Below are 20837 nucleotides of genomic sequence, written 5' to 3'. Positions count from 1 at the left end.
AATAGGATAGCGCATATGCTAAAAATTTGATTTTTTTGATAGATGCAAAATCTAAAATCAGTTTCGTGATTAGATTTAACTTGTTTGATGCACATGTATGATGAATAGGGACTTGATTGATTGATTGATGTTGCTGGATAGATTGATTTGATTTGTTTCGATAGAGTATCTCTAAGAAACCGATTTAGTTTCTGATGCAAGAGCTTAGTAGAGTTTTGATTGAACTCAATGATTGATAGGTATTAAAATGATTTGATAGCTTAAGTTGCTTTAGTTTGATTTGATTGATTTGATAGAGTAAGTTGCTTGAGTTTGATTTGATATATTTGATAGATTAGCGATCACTTTGATTTGATTTTGATAGATTTGATAGATTAGTGATCGCTTTGATTTGATTTTGATAGATTTGATAGATTAGCGATTGCTTTGATTTGATAGATAGATAAGTGATGATTGATCTAATTCTCTTGGAAAATAGGATAAACATGATGTTCTCCAATGTCGGGAGAAATTACCGGCAGTACGTCATTTAGTGCCAGAGCTTACACAGGCAGAGGTTAGACATATAGATGCTCATGGTTTATGTCATCTATTGTATATGCCTGAGATTATGCATAATAGAGGATTCTTGACAGCATTAGCCAAGAGATCGCACAGTGAGCATAACACTTTCCACTTTCCCACGGGTGAGATTAGTGTGACACTCGAGGATGTCTATGTCGTGCCCAAACTTTAGGGCACAAAAACGGAACAACAAAATTTTTTGACGTCATAAACTCGCTATAAATCCTAATACATAACAACTGTATTTAAAGTTTGTCTTATCTAGGATGTAAATAAACTTACTTACTAAGGTTAAGTTAAATAACCAACTCGAGCGAGCGACTTGTTTGGTGGAGATTAATTTGCATCGCGGATTAGTTAGCTAGCTCAATTACCTAAGACAAATTGTCGCTAATTAAATCAAGGGATAATTGGTTACCTTAATGTATTAAATCATTCCAGGTCATATAATGATATTGCTAATGATTATTTGATGCTCATATAAAATTTATTATACACATCCACCCGATGAGGGTTTCGAATTACTACAATGTCATTTGCCCACTAAAACCGACAATAAACTAGGGCCAATTCTAATTTTCCCTAAATCCCTTGATTTTGTCAATTAATTTTCAATCCGACCAAAAATCGGTCTCAAGGGCTTAAGGTTCATAAATTTACAAATTCCTTCTTTCAAATTTTCCTATCGTCCAAATATATGGGAGGGGTAAGTCCATTGATTAATTAAATATATTCCTGGATTTAACGTATAGTTTATCCAACTATAGTAATCCTTTATTTTTATCCCCCTTGAATTAATTAAAATTTAAATTCCTAAAGAATGGGAACATATAATAATTCAGTTATTAAATTAGTCCCCAAATATATACATTAAAATCAAGGTTTAAAATTCCATAATATTTCAATTATAAACTTAACCCCAAATTTTATACTAAAATCTAGCTTTAAAATTCCAATTTAAATTCCTTATATATATATATATATATAAAATCACAAATATAAGTACTTAAATACTAACCCTCATTATAAATTAAAAATCAATTATAATGCTCCAATCTAAATCTCCCATATATATATATATATATATATGAAAATCCCTAAAAAGCTAACCCTAACCCGAAATTGGGTTAGGGTTGACTTCCTATATTTTATTCCTTGTTTTGTTATTCTTTTTTTTTATCACTTTATACCCTAACCCGAAATGGGTTAGGGTTTATTTAACCCTTTATTTTATTGTTTGTTTCATTTGAGAGAGAGGGAGATTGCAGGTACGGAGGCGGAGGGTTTCATGCGGGGAGAGGCGGTGGAGGAGGAAGGGTTTCGGGCGCTGCTGTGCATACGCACAGTGGCGGCAGCACCGCCCACTATGTGTACACACAGTGGCAGACGGCATAGCCACCGCCCACTGTGTATACACACAGTGGCGGGCGCCGTTCACTGTGCATAGCACAGTGGCGGCCGCGACCGCCCACTGTGTTACACACAGTGTGGTGCCCTTCGGTGCCGCCCACTGTGTGTAGCACAGTGGCTCGGCCGTGGCCGTCCACTGTGTTACACACAGTGGCCCGCGTTTTCCATTTCGCCCTTTTTTTTTAAAAAAATGTTTAAATACATAGTTTCGTGGGGGTAAATATTATGTGATGTATTTTTTTTGAATGTCAAATGTATATTATGTATATTATATATATATATATATATATATATAATATGCACAATATCATTTATGAATATGAAAATATTTTTTTCTACAGGCATCCACAGAGTATATTTTTTGATGCAGAATATATATATAAATATATATATATATATATATATATATATATATATATATATATATATATATATATATATATATATATATATTAAGAAGTCTATTTTGCAATTCTTTTATATATTTTGTAACAGAGATGCACAGGATTTAGAATATATATATCTTTTATTTTGTTGTTACAGGGGTATGCACATACAGGAACTTATATATATATTTATATATATATAGGTATACATTTTCAATATATATACTTATATACCTATATATATATATATATATATATATATATATATATATATATATATATATATATATATATATATATATATATGACTAAATGTTGAAGTAACAGGGCTAAATACCCTTATATTGATTTGAGATTTTAACCATCTACATTCTGTTTTTAGTCTTCGAACAACATTTAGTATAGGTCTATTTTCTTCTTCCTTTTATTTAAACTTTCTACAGAAATAAAACAATTCTGGTTCTCTTTTATTTTCTAAATAGTCATAAAATAACAGAATTTAAACTATGCAAGTAAATAGGGGATCCTAATGCATTTTTTTTTTCCTTTCTTTAACATTGGAGTAAATAAACAAGTGAATAGTAAATAAGGAATCCTAATGCATTTTTCTGTTTCTTTTCTTTAATATTGCAGTCAGTAAACAAGTGAATGGACCAGATTAAAATGTAGACTACAGCCACACAATAGACATCATAATATAATAAAAATTTACATTACTTTCCAGAATGATAAGTTACAATAGCCCAAATATGAAAATGGGTAGATAATCTAACAGTCCCTTTTTGTTTTTTTGTTTTTTTTTAAAACTTTACACAGAAAATAAAGAATACATTTATTTAAACAGGAAGAAAATCAACTTAAGCCCTATATCTACATATGCACTTCCCTCTTCTTTTTTTTTTTGCTACAAATCATAAGGTTACATTTCTTTCTTCTTTTCTGCATTTAAATAAAAATAAGAAATCTGAATAGAAGTCTACAACACAACAATCTGCAACTCCTAGTCTTTTTCCCCAAGCCACCTGCAAGTAAAGTTTAGGACTATGACCATGGGATGCTCACCTCCTAGCCTAGGCTTACCAGAAGCCACCCCTGAGCTAGGAGAATCAAGACCTAGACGGGGTAACAACCAAGCAATACAACACAACAATAGGGCAAACACACAACACATACACTTTCCCATCCCAAGCTACACTTTCACCACACTTTGTGATGATCAATCTACGGGTGGAAGTGGACCAAGTACCATTGGGGAGATTGCAGCCAAAATATAACACAAGCCACCTCATGGCAACACAAAATACTCAACAGAATTTATCCCACACAACTTATGCCCCCCAAAGGCTCAAAGCCAATTCTCTCCCCGTATGACCCCCAAATGCATACACAAGCCTATGCAGCAAGGGTCACAAAGGACACCCTTGAGATCACTCTCCTTAAGGAGAGCCTCTCACCCAAGGCTGTCATGCTTCTTCCACCCCAAGATCATCCTACTCTCCCAAGAGTAAGAGATCTTGGACACTCCCAAAAACAAGAACACAAACACAAAAAGAAACAAATATAGAAATGAAACCTACACATTATCTTTTTTCCACAACAATTTACATAAACACCTTTTTCTTACAAGCATTTCTTTCCTTCAACAAAACAACATAACTAACAAGAACAACATAAACAAGATGAGATAAAAACCAACCTTATTCTGCCAATAGGTATGCTAAATTTAGTTGGAGATGAGCTGCCCAATCCACACTACTTTCTGCAATTCTTTGGCCCCCAAATTCCTCTATTCCTAAAACTGGTTTTTTCCTTCCAAGTTTTCCAAAAATCTCCAAGGATGGAGAGTGGGTGATTAGCTCACTAAGCTTCCATTCTTAGCCTAAGAAGGCCTCTCTCACTCCTTCCAACCTCTTGGATAGAGTGAGAGATCTCCCATTGGGTTGGTCTTCCCTAGGTCTTACACACTCCCTAACCTAGGTGTCTAGAGAAGGGAAAAGAAATGGGGAAGAGGGATTACTATCTCCAAGAAGGTTATGCTACCAAGGATGGCACTCCTATAGATGGAATTCGTCCATCTTGGGAAAACCACTTTTTGGGGGGGTTAAACAAGTCCTAAGGGAAAGACACATGGCCAATTTTGGCCTTCACCCATAGGTACCCCATGAGGCCTAATAGAAAAGCTCTAAAATTTACTCTAGGAGTTGATTTGACCTTCAGAAAGTCCACCTGAAGTTAACCTACGGGTCAACTCTGAGTTGACCCTCCCTTGTGGCTCTCTAACCTAGATTTCTTGGTTCCTTCAAGGATAATTAGGAGATATAACAATTAACAAAAATAAAACTTTCAAAAAGGTGACATGACAAATTGCCAACACAACATACTACATAGGTGTCAAGTGACACTACAAAATAATTCCACATCACATTACACACATGGCAATTGTCCCTTAAACAATTAAACAATCCAATAAATACAAATTGCACTCATGCAACATTTTACATTTATGAATAAAATACAGTACATACGGGGTGTTGTCTCTCCAAATAGACAACCCCTGGTTTTACTAACGCACATTGGCCTAGGCTTGATTCTCCCTAATATTTCCATGGTCACAGGGATATTTTCCTGCACATCTCAATTTAAACATTAGTACTTCCCAAATAGCCTCATATAATATATAATCACATAATCAGAATACAATACATTCATTCTGCAAAGACTTGACATTATAAAATACGATTTGTCACAAATCAAGGCAATTTCCTCATAATCCTCAAAATTTGATCCATCTACAAGATATGCAAACATTTTCCTAACATTATATCAAATCCTAAAATTCAGATAATAACCTGCATCATCACAATATTACCCTAATCTAGAATCATATAATATTCTATAATCCACAAGGCATAGAAATGAAGCATCCACATATATCAATGTTACCAAAATCATGGAACCATGAAAAGTTCTATATCCAAAGTGTGTCAAAACTAGCATCCAAAATAGTTCCAAAATAAAAATAGCTGAAGAGATAGGATGGGTTGGGGTAGGGCCTCACACCCTCCCCCTCTAGGCATGAATGTCCTCCTGGAGTTCATCAAAAAGATGAGGGTACTGTGATCTCATACGTGCTACATCCTCCCATGAAGTTGTGACCTCATCATAGCAATCCCACTGGACCCTAACCTAGTCCAGCTCTCGACCTCGAAGGGCCAACGTCCGGCGAGCCAAAATGTGAATGGGCTCCAAGGCTAGCTGCCCATCCGACTCCACCTGCAAGGCATCCCAATCTAAAATATGAGACTCATCATAGATATATTTTCTCAAAACTGATACATGAAATACATCGTGGATGCATGACAGGCTAGGTGGAAAAGCTAGGCGATAAGCAACTAGTCCTATCCTCTCAAGGATCTCGAAGGGTCCGACAAAGTGAGGTGCGAGCTTAGAACCCTTTCCATAGCAGATTGGACTCTTATGCGGTCGCACTCTCAAGAAAACTCTGTCCCCAACCATGTAACTCTGGTCTATCCTCTTTGCATCTGCATATTTCTTTTGCCTATCCTGTGCCTCTCTAAGGCGCTGTCTAATCAAAATTACCTGCTGCTCCATATCACGGACCAACTCAGGGCCTATGGCCACTCTATCCTCAATACGATCCCAACTCAAAGGTGTTCTGCATGGTCTGCCATACAAAGCCTGAAAAGGTGGCATCCCCAAAGAAGTGTGATGCCCATTATTATAGGCAAATTCTACTAAATGCAGGTACTCCTCCCATCGGGTCTGATGATCCATGACATACATGTGGAGCATATCCTTTAACACCTGGTTAACCCGCTCTATCTGTCCATCTGTCTCTGGATGATAGGCTATGCTGAAGTTGAGCTTGGTGCCCAATGCTGCCTGTAATGCCTTCCAAAAGGAAGATGTAAAGAGAGAATCCCTATCAGAAATAATCTTGCGTGGGACACCATGAAGCCTAACAATGTCTCGCAAGAACACCTGTGCCACTGCTGGAGCTGTGAAGGTAGTCCGGACTGGTGAGAAGTGGGCTACTTTGGTCAATTTGTCAACTGTCACCAAGATAGCATCATGGCAACGAGATGACATAGGAAGACCAATAATGAAGTCCATGGATATAGTATCCCACTTTCACTCTAGTATAGCATGGGACTGGAGTAACCCACCTGGATGGCAGTGCTCCGCCTTGACTCTCTGACACTCAAGGCATCGGGCTACTAACTCGGCGATAAGCTGCCGCATTCCTGGCCAATGATATAACTGCCTCAAGTCAGCATGCATCTTCTTAACCCCGGGATGCGCTGCATAAGGAGCTCTATGAGCCTCCATGATAATGAAATCTCGCAAACCCCCAGGAGAGGGTACATAAATGCGCCCTCTATGGCGTAATAAACCATCGGACTCCAAAGAGTAGTCCACAACTTCCCCTCCAGGGTCTCCTGATTACGGATCCTCTGACAAACCTCAAGATACTAATCATCCTCTGGCAATCACTGCAAAATACGGTCTCTCAAATCTGTGCTCATGGATATGGTGTAAACCTCATGTCATCTCCTACTTAGGGCATCTACGACCACATTCTCCTTTCCTTTGATGTAATGAACATCAAAATCATACTCACAAAGGAACTCCATCCATCTCCTCTGACGTGCATTAAGGTTAGGCTGGGTGAAGATGTACTGCAAACTCTCATGGTCTGAATGAAGCTCGAAGTGATGGCCTAAGAGGAAGTGTCTCCATCTCACAAGTGCATGTACAACGGCTGCAAGCTCTAGGTCATGCGTAGGGTAGTTAAGCTCGTGAGTCTTAAGTTTCCTAGACTCGTATGCTATAACCCTACCCCCCTGCATAAGAACTGCTCCCAATCCATCTAAGGAAGCATCTGTGCATACCATGAAGTCAGCCGTGGGGTCTGGCACAATAAGAATAGGTGCGCTAGTAAGTGCCCTTTTTAGATCCTGAAAAGCCCTCTCACATTTCTCTGACCACTCGAATTTCTTCCCTTTTCACTGGAGGGATGTGATGGGGTGTGCAACTCTGGAAAATCCCTCCACAAAATGCCTATAGTATCCTGCTAAACCCATGAAGCTCCTGACTCCTGTCACACTGGTAGGCGCTGGCCAATCCATGATGGCTCTAATCTTTGATGGGTCAACTAAGATCCCATCACCAGATATAACATGCCCTAGGTACTTAACCTCTGATCTAAAGAAAGCACACTTCGACAAACTGCCGAACAACTGGTTGTCCCTCAAACACTGCAAAACCTATCTCAAATGCTCCTCATGCTCCTGCTCATTTCAGGAATAGATCAATATGTCATCGAGGAACACTATCACAAATCGATCGAGGAAGGTGCGGAATACCCCATTCATGAGACTCATGAATACATCTGGAGCATTCGTAAGACCGAATGGGACCACAGTGAACTCATAGTGGCCATATCTGGTGCGAAATGTGGTCTTGTGGATATCACTTTCCACAATTCTCAACTGATGATATCCTGACTTCAGGTCTATTTTGGAAAATAATTTAGCACCCTGAAGCTGATCAAACAAGTCATCGATCCTCGGCAAGGGATAGCGGTTCTTGATGGTTACTTTATTCAGTTGCCTGTAATCCATGCATAACCGAAGGGATCCGTCTTTCTTCTTCATGAAGATGACTGGTGCGCCCCAAGGGGAGATGCTAGGATGGATGTGACCCTTCTCTAAGAGTTCCTCTAGCTACATCTTGAGCTCATTAAGCTCATGAGTGGTCATCCTATAAGGTGCTCTCGAAACTGGCTCGGCTCCTGGTACCAAATCTATGTGGAAGTCAATCTCCCTGCTGGGCGGCATACCGGGTAGCTCATCAGGAAACACATCTGCAAATGCCTCAAGGATGGGATGATCATCTATGGAAGGCTCCTTCTCATTTTCTTCCTCTCAGTCACTGATTGTGATAGCAAACAACTGGCATCCCTTCCGCATGCTCCGCTTAAGCTGCATAGCGGATATCATACGAAGAGACACAGGTCTCTGAATCCCAGTGATTACTATGGGAGCACCATGATCATCCTCACACTCAACCTTTTTCAAGCGACAATCCATCTTGGCTTTGTGGGCGTAAAGCCAATCCATGCCAAGTACGATGCCATAAGATCTGAGTGGTGTAACTCTAAGGTCTACTAAGGTGGTGGTATTACCAATCTGGAGCGGACATCCCCTAACCTCTGAATCCACTGACACTCTAGCCCCTGAAGCTAACTCCACTTCCCAGCTAACACTTTGCCTTACTGCCACTAGCCTGCAATGCTCCACAACCAATGGAGATATAAAGGAGTTAGTCACTCCTGAGTCAAATAATATAGAAATACTACTACCTCTGACCTTACCTGCAGCCTCGATGATTGTGGCCTAGTGCTCTGCCTGGTGGTTGTCAACCGCTGCGAAGACTCTATGGGACTTGCCCATGTCCCCAACTATAGGCTCTGATGTTGCCATCCTCTGATTCCCTGTCATCTGTCCCTGTGGACACTCTCTCGCCATGTGCCCCATGGCTCCACACATGAAGCAAGCACCGTGTGCCTGAAACTATGCGCCCTGAGGCCTAGTAAAAGGATGCCCACCTATCCGGCTAGAACCACTGTACCCACCCCTAGAGGACTGCTGAGCCCGTGTCGGGGGTGTGTATGTACCCTGTACTCTCTGGTCACGCCTAGGACCCTGTGACTGCCACTGCTTGGGCCTGGAGCCCTGCTATCCCTGAGGTGGCCTATGTCTCTGATTCTGCTATGACTGCTGTGGAGGAGGGGGTTTATGGGACCCCGAAACATTTCTGTGGTTGCCTTTCCAATGGGGTTTCTGAAACCCGAAAGGCTAGGGAGCTGGGTTTCGGTTCTGGAACCGATCCCTCGTGTCCTGTGGCCTGATCTGAATCTCCTCGGCTATAAGGGCCTTCTCTATGGCAACCCGAAGGCTCCCTGGAGCGGCCATCCTCACTGGTCCTGCTATCCCAACATTGAGTCCCCTAACAAATCGGTTGATGAGCAGCTTCTCATCCTTCAGGTAATCTACATAAGGTAGGAGCTCAATAAACTTACTCTCGTACTGGGTCACTGTGAGACCCTTCTGCTGGAGGTCATGGAATTCATCGATCCTACGCTGCCGGAAGTGCTCTGACAAGTACCTCTCTCTAAACCTCTCTGTGAAGATTTCCCATGTGATGGTATCTGCAGTGAGTCCGCACTTGAATTCCTCTTGCTTCCACCATGTGGAGGCTGTCGATCTCAGAAGGTGGACTACAATGCATGCCTTCAGATTGCTTTCATAAGATCACAATGCGAAGCACCGATCTAGGCTCAAAAGCCATGCCTCGGCCTCTACTCCGTCAGTAGTTCCTCCAAAAGATGGCGGCTGGAGGCGCAAAACCTCTCTAATCAGGTCTCCTGGTTCCTGACGTGCTCTCTCAAAGTACACAGGTGCTGCTACTGGAGGGGGTTCGGGCAGGTGAACGGACTCCGGTTCATGCTCTGCCTCACCCTCTATGGAATTAGGAGGTGGACTCCTACTCCGTTCCCTATCAACTGATCTATGACTCCCTGAGTTCTGATTATCTACATGACGGTCCACTGCTGGAAGCCTGTCCTGCACTATCCCAATCAAGTTTCGAAGAGCTAGCAAGATGTCTCGGTTAGGGTCAACCGGTGGTTTGGGAGGTGCTTCCGGGTTCCCTTCTGGAACCGGTTCCTCCCTAGCAACATCCTCATGTGCCATACGTGTACGCCTAGGACCCCTTCCGCGCTTGCGAGCCTGTCGCATAGTCGGAGGCATCCTAATGAGGAAACAAAATAAAATAAATAATCAATTAATTAAATAATTTAATTTTCATATATTTATATTTATATTTTCTTTTTAAGAAAATATTTGATTAATTTGGATAATTAAAGCGAAACGTAATGGAGAAAGGTTCCTAGTGTTGGAAACCTTGCTCTGATACCAAAATGTCATGCCCAAACTTTAGGGCACAAAAACGGAACAACAAAAAATTTTTGACATCATAAACTCGCTATAAATCCTAATACATAACAACTGTATTTAAAGTTTGTCTTATCTAGGATGTAAATAAACTTACTTGCTAAGGTTAAGTTAAATAACCAACTCGAGCGAGCGACTTGTTTGGTGGAGATTAATTTGCATCGCGGATTAGTTAGCTAGCTCAATCACCTAAGACAAATTGCCGCTAATTAAATCAAGGGATAATTGGTTACCTTAATGTATTAAATCATTCCAGGTCATATAATGATATTGCTAATGATTATTTGATGCTCATATAAAATTTATTATACACATCCACCCGATGAGGGTTTCGAATTACTAAAATGTCATTTGCCCACTAAAACCGATAATAAACTAGGGCCAATTCTAATTTTCCCTAAATCCCTTGATTTTGTCAATTAATTTTCAATCCGACCAAAAATCGGTCTCAAGGGCTTAAGGTTCATAAATTTACAAATTCCTTCTTTCAAATTTTCCTATCATCCAAATATATGGGAGGGGTAAGTCCATTGATTAATTAAATATATTGCTGGATTTAATGTATAGTTTATCCAACTATAGTAATTCTTTATTTTTATCCCCCTTGAATTAATTAAAATTTAAATTCCTAAAGAATGGGAACATATAATAATTCAGTTATTAAATTAGTCCCCAAATATATACATTAAAATCAAGGATTAAAATTCCATAATATTTCAATTATAAACTTAACCCCAAATTTTATACTAAAATCTAGCTTTAAAATTCCAATTTAAATTCCTTATATATATATATATATATATATATATATATATATATATATATATATAAAATCACAAATATAAATTCTTAAATACTAACCCTCATTATAAATTAAAAATCAATTATAATGCTCCAATCTAAATCTCCCATATATATATATATATATATATATATGAAAATCCCTAAAAAGCTAACCCTAACCCGAAATTGGGTTAGGGTTGACTTCCTATATTTTATTCCTTGTTTTGTTATTCTTTTTTTTTATCACTTTATACCCTAACCCGAAATGGGTTAGGGTTTATTTAACCCTTTATTTTATTGTTTGTTTCGTTTGAGAGAGATGGAGATTGCAGGTACGGTGGTGGAGGGTTTCATGCGGGGAGAGGCGGTGGAGGAGGAAGGGTTTCGGGCGCCGCTGTGCATACGCACAGTGGCGGTAGCGCCGCCCACTGTGTGTACACATAGTGGCGGACGGCATAGCCGCTGCCCACTGTGTATACACACAGTGGCAGGCGCCGTTCACTGTGCGTAGCACAGTGGCGGGCGCCGTTCACTGTGCGTAGCACAGTGGCGGCCGCGACCGCCCACTGTGTTACACACAGTGTGGTGCCCTTTGGTGCTGCCCACTGTGTGTAGCACAGTGGCTCGGCCGTGGCCATCCACTGTGTTACGCACAGTGGCCCGTGTTTTCCATTTCCCCCTTTTTTTTAAAAAAAAAGGTTTAAATACATAGTTTCGTGGGGGTAAATATTATGTGATGTATTTTTTTTGAATGTCAAATGTATATTATGTATATTATATATATATATATATATATTATGCACAATATCATTTATGAATATGAAAATATTTTCTTCTTCAGGCATCCACAGAGTATATTTTTTGATGCAGAATATATATATATATATATATATTAAGAAGTCTATTCTGCAATTCTTTTATATATTTTCTAACAGAGATGCACAGGATTCAGAATATATATATCTTTTATTTCGTTGTTACAGGGGTATGCACATACAGGAACTTATATATATATTTATATATATATAGGTATATATTTTCAATATATATACTTATATACCTATAGATATATATATATATATATATATATGACTAAATGTTGAAGTAACAGGGCTAAATACCCTTATATTGATTTGAGATTTTAACCATCTACATTCTGTTTTTAGTCTTCGAACAACATTTAGAATAGGTCTATTTTCTTCTTCCTTTTATTTAAACTTTCTACAGAAATAAAACAATTCTGGTTCTCTTTTTTTTTCTAAACAGTCATAAAATAACAGAATTTAAACTATGCAAGTAAATAGGGGATCCTAATGCATTTTTCTTTTCCTTTCTTTAACATTGCAGTAAATAAACTAGTGAATAGTAAATAAGGAATCCTAATGCATTTTTCTGTTTCTTTTCTTTAATATTGCAGTCAATAAACAAGTGAATGGACCAGATTAAAATGTAGACTACAACCACACAATAGACATCATAATATAATAAAAATTTACATTACTTTCTAGAATGATAAGTTACAATAGCCCAAATATGAAAATGGGTAGATAATCTAACAGTCCCTTTTTGTTTTTTTGTTTTTTTTTTAAACTTTACACAGAAAATAAAGAATACATTTATTTAAATAGGAAGAAAATCAACTTAAGCCCTATATCTACATATGCACTTCCCTCTTCTTTTTTTTTTTGCTACAAATCATAAGGTTACATTTCTTTCTTCTTTTCTGCATTTAAATAAAAATAAGAAATCTGAATAGAAGTCTGCAACACAACAATCTGCAACTCCTAGTCTTTTTCCCCAAGCCACCTTCAAGTAAAGTTTAGGACTGTGACCATGAGATGCTCACCTCCCAGCCTAGGCTTACCAGAAGCCACCCCCGAGCTAGGAGAATCAAGACCTAGACGGGGTAACAACCAAGCAATACAACACAACAATAGGGCAAACACACAACACATACACTTTCCCATCCCAAGCTACACTTTCACCACACTTTGTGATGATCAATCTATGGGTGGAAGTGGACCAAGTACCATTGGGGAGATTGCAGGCAAAATATAACACAAGCCACCTCATGGCAACACAAAATACTCAACATAATTTATCCCACACACCTTATGCCCCCCAAAGGCTCAAAGCCATTTCTCTCCCCTTATGACCCCCAAATGCATACACAAGGCTATGCAGCAAGGGTCACAAAGGACACCCTTGAGATCACTCTCCTTAAGGAGAGCCTCTCACCCAAGGCTGTCATGCTTCTTCCACCCCAAGATCATCCTACTCTCCCAAGAGTAAGAGATCTTGGACACTCCCAAAAACAAGAACACAAACACAAAAAGAAACAAATATAGAAATGAAACCTACACATTATCTTTCTTCCAAAACAATTTACATAAACACCTTTTTTTTACAAGCATTTATTTCCTTCAAAAAAACAACATAACTAACAAGAACAACATAAACAAGATGAGATAAAAACCAACCTTATTCTGCCAATAGGTATGCTAAATTTAGTTGGAGATGAGCTGCCCAATCCACACTACTTTCTGCAATTCTTTGGCCCCCAAATTCCTCTATTCCTAAAACTGGTTTTTTCCTTCCAAGTTTTCCAAAAATCTCCAAGGATGGAGAGTGGGTGATTAGCTCACTAAGCTTCCATTCTTAGCCTAAGAAGGCCTCTCTCACTCCTTCCAACCTCTTGGATAGAGTGAGAGATCTCCCATTGGGTTGGTCTTCCCTAGGTCTTACACACTCCCTAACCTAGGTGTCTAGAGAAGGGAAAAGAAATTGGGAAGAGGGATTACTATCTCCAAGAATGTTATCCTACCAAGGATGGCACTCCTATAGATGGAATTCGTCCATCTTGGGAAAACCACTTTTTTGGGGGGTTAAACAAGTCCTAAGGGAAAGACACATGGCCAATTTTGGCCATCACCCATAGGTACCCCATGAGGCCTAATAGAAAAGCTCTAAAATTTACTCTAGGAGTTGATTTGACCTTCAGAAAGTCCACCTGAAGTTAACCTACGGGTCAACTCTGAGTTGACCCTCCCTTGTGGCTCTCTAACCTAGATTTCTTGGTTCCTTCAAGGATAATTAGGAGATATAACAATTAACAAAAATAAAACTTTCAAAAAGGTGACATGACAAATTGCCAACACAACATACTACATAGGTGTCAAGTGACACTACAAAATAATTCCACATCACATTACACACATGGCAATTGTCCCTTAAACAATTAAACAATCCAATATATACAAATTACACTCATGCAACATTTTACATTTACGAATAAAATACAGTACATATGGGGTGTTGTCTCTCCAAATAGACAACCCCTGGTTTTACTAACGCACATTGGCCTAGGCTTGATTGTCCCTAATATTTCCATGGTCACATGGATATTTTCCTGCACATCTCAATCTAAACATTAGTACTTCCCAAATAGCCTCATATAATATATAATCACATAATCAGAATACAATACATTCATTCTGCAAAGACTTGACATTATAAAATACGATTTGTCACAAATCAAGGCAATTTCCTCATAATCCTCAAAATTTGATCCATCTACAAGATATGCAAACATTTTCCTAACATTATATCAAATCCCGTAATTCAGATAATAACCTGCATCATCACAATATTACCCTAATCTAGAATCATATAATATTCTATAATCCACAAGGCATAGAAATGAAGCATCCACATATATCAATGTTACCAAAATCGCGGAACCATGAAAAGTTCTATATCCATAGTGTGTCAAAACTAGCATCCAAAATAGTTCCAAAATAAAAATAGCTGAAGTGATAGGATGGGTCGGGGTAGGGCCTCACAGTCTATAGGATTTTGCACATCCCACTGACTGGCGAGTTAGTGCAGTATGATTTTCAGGATCATGTTGGGACAGAGGCTTGCAGAGCCATTTTTGCTGATGATAGCATCGCTAGAGGAGAGATCCAATGGGAGGATATTGTTATGTATTATGAGACTCTCCCTATGATTCTTGCTGGTTTGATTAGTGGATTTATTTGTCCTGATAGGCGATCGCAAGGTTTTGCTGTTGGATGTGGTGAGATTCTCCTAAGTATGATGCAACATTGTACTCAATAGGCTTGGGGTCTTTGTATGCTTTCTCATTTATATCATGATCTTCATTAGGTGGTGTATGATGAGAGTGCTAGTTTGTCTACAGGATGCACATTATTGCAAATCTGGTGCTGGGAGCATATTGCTATTACTCGACCTATCCATCATAGAGTTCATGGAGAGAGGCAGTTGTATGTGTATTTTTATGCAGGTATCCTTACTCAGCATAAGCTGGATAAGATGGAGTATTGGCGTTGGGTGCTTGATTCATTGGATAGCATTACTTGGAGACCATATGTTGATTGTGAGCCATGGATGGATAATGCAAGGAAATTACCATTTATCATGCAGAGTAGATATCTCATTGGTTGGACTCCTTATATTATTGAGCAACAGTTGATTAGTTACATTCTTAGATAGTTTGGTATCATCCAGCCTATGCCTACTGGTGTGATGATATATGCTTGGTGGTACAGAGATAGGCGAGATTGGGGACCTTCTTTGTCATTTGAGATTGCTCGCACATAATTTATTGCTACTCCGAGAGTGGCTTATGATATGAGATTGCACATTCTTGATCCTGGTGTTACATGAGAGTATGCTCAATACATACTAGCACATCCTTTTTCTTGTATTACTGATCCAGCAGATCCTCCTCCCAGCTCAGGAGATGAGGATGATGATTCAGATGATCCAGTTTTTAGGAGATGGAGATAGAGACGAGAGCTTAGAGCTACTCAAGAGGATGAGGGAGATGGAGATGAGGGTGGAGATGGAGGTGGGGGTGGTAGGAGACCTGGACAGAGGGGAGGTTGATTGAGAGTCCATGGAGGACCATTTGGACCAGTTGGTAGGATTGGGAGACCATGTCCTATGGGTGGGAGGGATGTTGGATGGATTGGGAGAGAGCACCGAGAGGGTTGCCATTGATAGGAGGAGGTAGGATGACTAGATTGGATGGGGGTTGTGGGAGAGGCATTGACTTTGGTTAGATTTAGCCAGACCCTAGAGTTAGTGCAGCTCATGGTGGGGATGATGAGGATCCAGAGGATCATGTTCCACTTATTAGACGGTGGGGTTTGAGAGCTACTTAGACTGTGATGCCAGCAGGTGGACATGGAGGTGGTGAGGAGGTGATTGGGGTTCATGCACCACAACAGGATTTGCTAGAGTAGGATGCACCAGAGCATGACATTCCAGAGAAGGTTGCACTAGAGCATGATATGCCAGAGAAGGAGACCATTGATAGTCTTAGAGAACAAATTTATCAGCTTCGAGCAGAGGTACAGACTTTCATGGTGTTGTTCACCAAAAGTGATAACCCAAGAACACCTGCAATCCTTCTATGAAATGGCCAATTTCAGTCTACAAAACACATCAGGGCTTGGACAACATAACATAGGACCCTAATTGATCCTCCTGCACTTCAGGTTCTGCTAGACCTAGGGGGGGACACCCTTTGATGCTTTGAATACAACAATTACAAACACACAAATGCATCAACTATAAGCAGATAGATCATTTCACAAGCTCAATAGGTTAGAAAACACTATAGATTGGCTAGATCTATACAAACAATAAGATGAAATAGAGCTTAGAAAGAATGGAACACAAACCCCTAAACATAAAGGGAAATAGATTTATCTTTTAATTTGTATATCTGAAACCATCCCCAAATCTGTCAAAGACCAGTGCCTTGTTCATTGGGCAGCAGAGTCACACATAGAACTACAAATATAAATCATAGATGCAAGTTTGTTTTCCTTAAACAAGATACTCATGCATCAATACCTTATATTAATGTACTATTTGATTCATTCACAAATTTATCAGATCTGGATACATATTTCATCATTTATGAGTGCCTACAGAATTTAAAACCTTCACTAAAGGATACCTATCAACAACCACAATAATCTCCTTGAAATTGACTAATTTCATCCTCCTTGAGGATTCAATTTATGATAATGAAATACATACCTAGAGACAATACTGTGTGGAATTTACTCATGCTTGACACAAGTAAGACCTGCAACTAAAACCACATTTACAACCCTGCACTACAACCTCTATACCCTGAAACAAACCATAGAACTTTACACATCTGGGTCAAGAAATTTTAGAAGATGGAAGCCATGAAAATTGGAGCATTCTCACATAATTATAGAACCCTTACAAATGAGAAGAATTGGGAATAAGAAGGAGAGGGAAAAAAGAAAAGTCCATCAGAACATGCCAAGTGTCCCTCTTTCTAACTGAATTTCATTCCCAACCAAACTAATCCCAAAATATCTGATCTTTATCAAAATCGATTGTATAATTGGATTCCTCACTCCGAGAGCTTTCCGGAAACATATAATACTTCATATTTTGACCAAAAAATGAGCCCTGGGCAAATTAATCCTTCATGTGTGCATATCATTTAAATTTTCTATTTTTGTATATAGTTTGAACTATATGTTTAATATGCATTTAACTTTGATTTTTGCCCCTTTTGTGCTCTGATGCTTTGCCACGTGTCGGTACCTGATTGGTCGATGGGGTCCACTAGGCGCTCTCTGTGATGACACTTCATCACCCCACCACGTGTCTGCTTGCTTGTCTGTCCACTTCTACGCCACATGTGCGCCACATCACCACCACCGGGACGGGACCCGCTTGCTGGACCTCTGACTGGACTTGCCACTTGAGCACCACCTGGCTTTCGCCATTTCACATTTTTCCTTTCACCATTTTGTGGCCTCTAACGAGTGAGCATCTCACCTTCGTGAAGCAGTGCAGATCGTCCGATCTCCTAAAACATGCACGATCTTTACCCTGCTCAATTTTCATAAATGCCTTATGCCATTTCGCGACCTCTAACGTTCATGCATCTCTCCTTCACGAAGCAATACGGATCGTCGATCCATCTCGGACATGCTTGCTGGTTAAGTCGGCCTTTCTCTGCAAAATTTTGCCCGTTTGCCTCAAGAAGCGTGCCTGCATGGGGTCCACCTATTGCCGTCTATCACTTCCTCCAATCACCTTGGGATCTGTGCCCATGCGTGGGCCCACCTTGGGCGCCCAATAGGCACCGTCCATCAAAAGCCTTGATGGCTTTGACATTATGCATTAGTGGAGATTTACATTTAAATACCAAAAAGTTACCCTCCACAGTGAATGTGGGATAATGCATTATACTTGGGAATGCATTTTGAAGCAATTTCTGCAACTTTAATGGCAATTTTTGTGGTCTATTCACCTGGCTGCGGTAGAGAGGGAGGAGATGATAGCTGCACACCTACCATTTGCATTTGCTTGAAGGTTTCAAATTCCTTAAACATGCCACAAACAAGGAGGAGGTGCCAATGCATTTGGCTTGAAATTTCTATGTTTCCACTTTCAACGCAGAGGATGTTAGTAGAGCCAAGTGGAGGAGGCTTTATATTATCCAATGCATATTACTCCAAAGTTTATAAAGCCTTTTTAGTATTTGATGAACTTTAACATTACCTTCTAGACTGCCATGCAAGGAGAGGAGGAAAATTTTGTTCCTGTTTGCATCCACTTGAGAACTCGGTGCTCCTCCAACATGCACAGGAGGGAGGACAGTCATCATTGCACTTGCTTTTCCATCCACCATGTGACCAAAGGAGAAGGATCACAATAATCAGCTTATTTCCTCCAATCCCTCCATTGCTATGGACTGCATCAATAATTTCAACATCCTGCACAGGTAACTGATAGGCATTTTCCTCTCGTGCATCATTATGGTGTCCAATACCGTTTTTCTTATATGGATGATGAGAAATATGTGGCACAAGTGGTGAAATATTTGTATCATTTACTTGTACATCACTTACTTTATATGCAACACAATCTTTGGATATTACCTAAACTCAAATGAGCTTTTAGAAGAAGGATGTGCTATTTGAACCATTCGATTGAGGAAATTGATGTACATAGACTTCAACTTTGCAAGAGGTTGTGCTTTCCTAGAGAGGCCCAATTTGCATATTTCATAAACCTCAACGCCCCACCCAGCTCTATGAGGGAAAAAATGATACTGCTGTTGTGTTTGCTGAATGTTGTTTACTGCTCCCAATTCTCCATTTGAATGAATATTTGGATGACTATTCAATAATGTTTCAAACCACCCACTTCCAGATCTTTGCATGGATAAAATGACAAAGAATTGCACTGGTGTACAAACACATTCCTTCATTTTTCTTGTGACACCATAGGTGATATCTGATAGGAGCGATCTTTCATTTTCTTTCCTTGATAGTCCCCATACCACACACAAGATTACCCTTAGATCTAACAAGCACACCCTTTGGTTCTTGTTTGTCCTTATCTGCAGAACTCTCGGCCAAATTCTTGTATGGTACCTCTATAGTAATAGATGCATCTTCATTGTTACTAATTCTCTTATAGTTGTCAATTTTACATTTCTTTGGAAACCTCATACTGCTCTTTTCCAGAACTTGTCGTCACAAACAACATCCCATTGGCGAATTGCAGTCGAGCCAGGACGGGCCCCAAAGTGGGTCCGACTAAAAAAAAAAATCGTTTTCACACAACTGACCTCTGAGATGCTTCACGGACATCAAACATATCTTTGGAAATGATCGACATCATTTTTGGATCATTAATCCGCATTTTATAACTTTCTAACACTTGCACCACATTTTCGCATTTAATCGTGAAGACGCATTTTTCAAACCTATCAAAACACCTTTCTGGAGCTCGCCATCTGACAGACGTGTACTTTGATATACAGGCATGAAATCTACCAAATGGTTTCTCAAGATGAGTCTCGAGCGAAGAGATATTAATCGCCGAAAATGACCAACTGGCTTTGTCGACACTGCGGACCTGATGAAGTCAATGTTCTGGCAACACATGATGCCTTTCTCAAAAATATCAAACGACCTCCGTAGGCCCTCAAATTTGAAACATAGGTACCTTGAAGTACATAATAAATCTTTGAATTCTCAGTTTGACCAAAATCCTGACAGGAAGCAAATGGCGCACTCATAAAAACAACTACTTTAACTGATATAGCACCGAAAGTACGGATAACTGAAAATGATGGCTAAATGAACCCTTTTGAAAACCGATCAAACGGATTGATAGAGGCTTGAAATTTGAAATGAAGCTCATCATTTATACCAAAATTAACCTAGAAGAAACATTATGTCATAACAGTTACTAAGGCAACTTTTACACTTCATGCAAAACAGGGCTCCGACTAGCTGTCGAAACAGGGACTAGTCAAACCACACAAACTGCAAATGGGTTGATCTTCAAAATTGAGCAAATGGATTCACTAGAACTTGAAATTTTTCAATCTAATTAAAATTTATGCATATAATTGAATCCATTTTGAATCTCTTCATGATTATCAATAGGGAAAAAGATATAATCACTCAAAATAGGCTACTCAATAAAATCTACATTTATGCCTAAAATGCACTTTCAACTCACCCCTCGAAATGGGTACCTCACAAACTTATCCAAACTGAATTCTGAAAGTTGCACATAACTAAATAGGCCAAATGAAAGGTATGAAACAAGC

The sequence above is a fragment of the Cryptomeria japonica genome, chromosome 2, assembly GCF_030272615.1.
Source record: "Cryptomeria japonica chromosome 2, Sugi_1.0, whole genome shotgun sequence".
NCBI classification, from domain to species: Eukaryota; Viridiplantae; Streptophyta; class Pinopsida; order Cupressales; family Cupressaceae; genus Cryptomeria; species Cryptomeria japonica.
Note: the sequence above shows the minus strand (reverse complement) of the source record.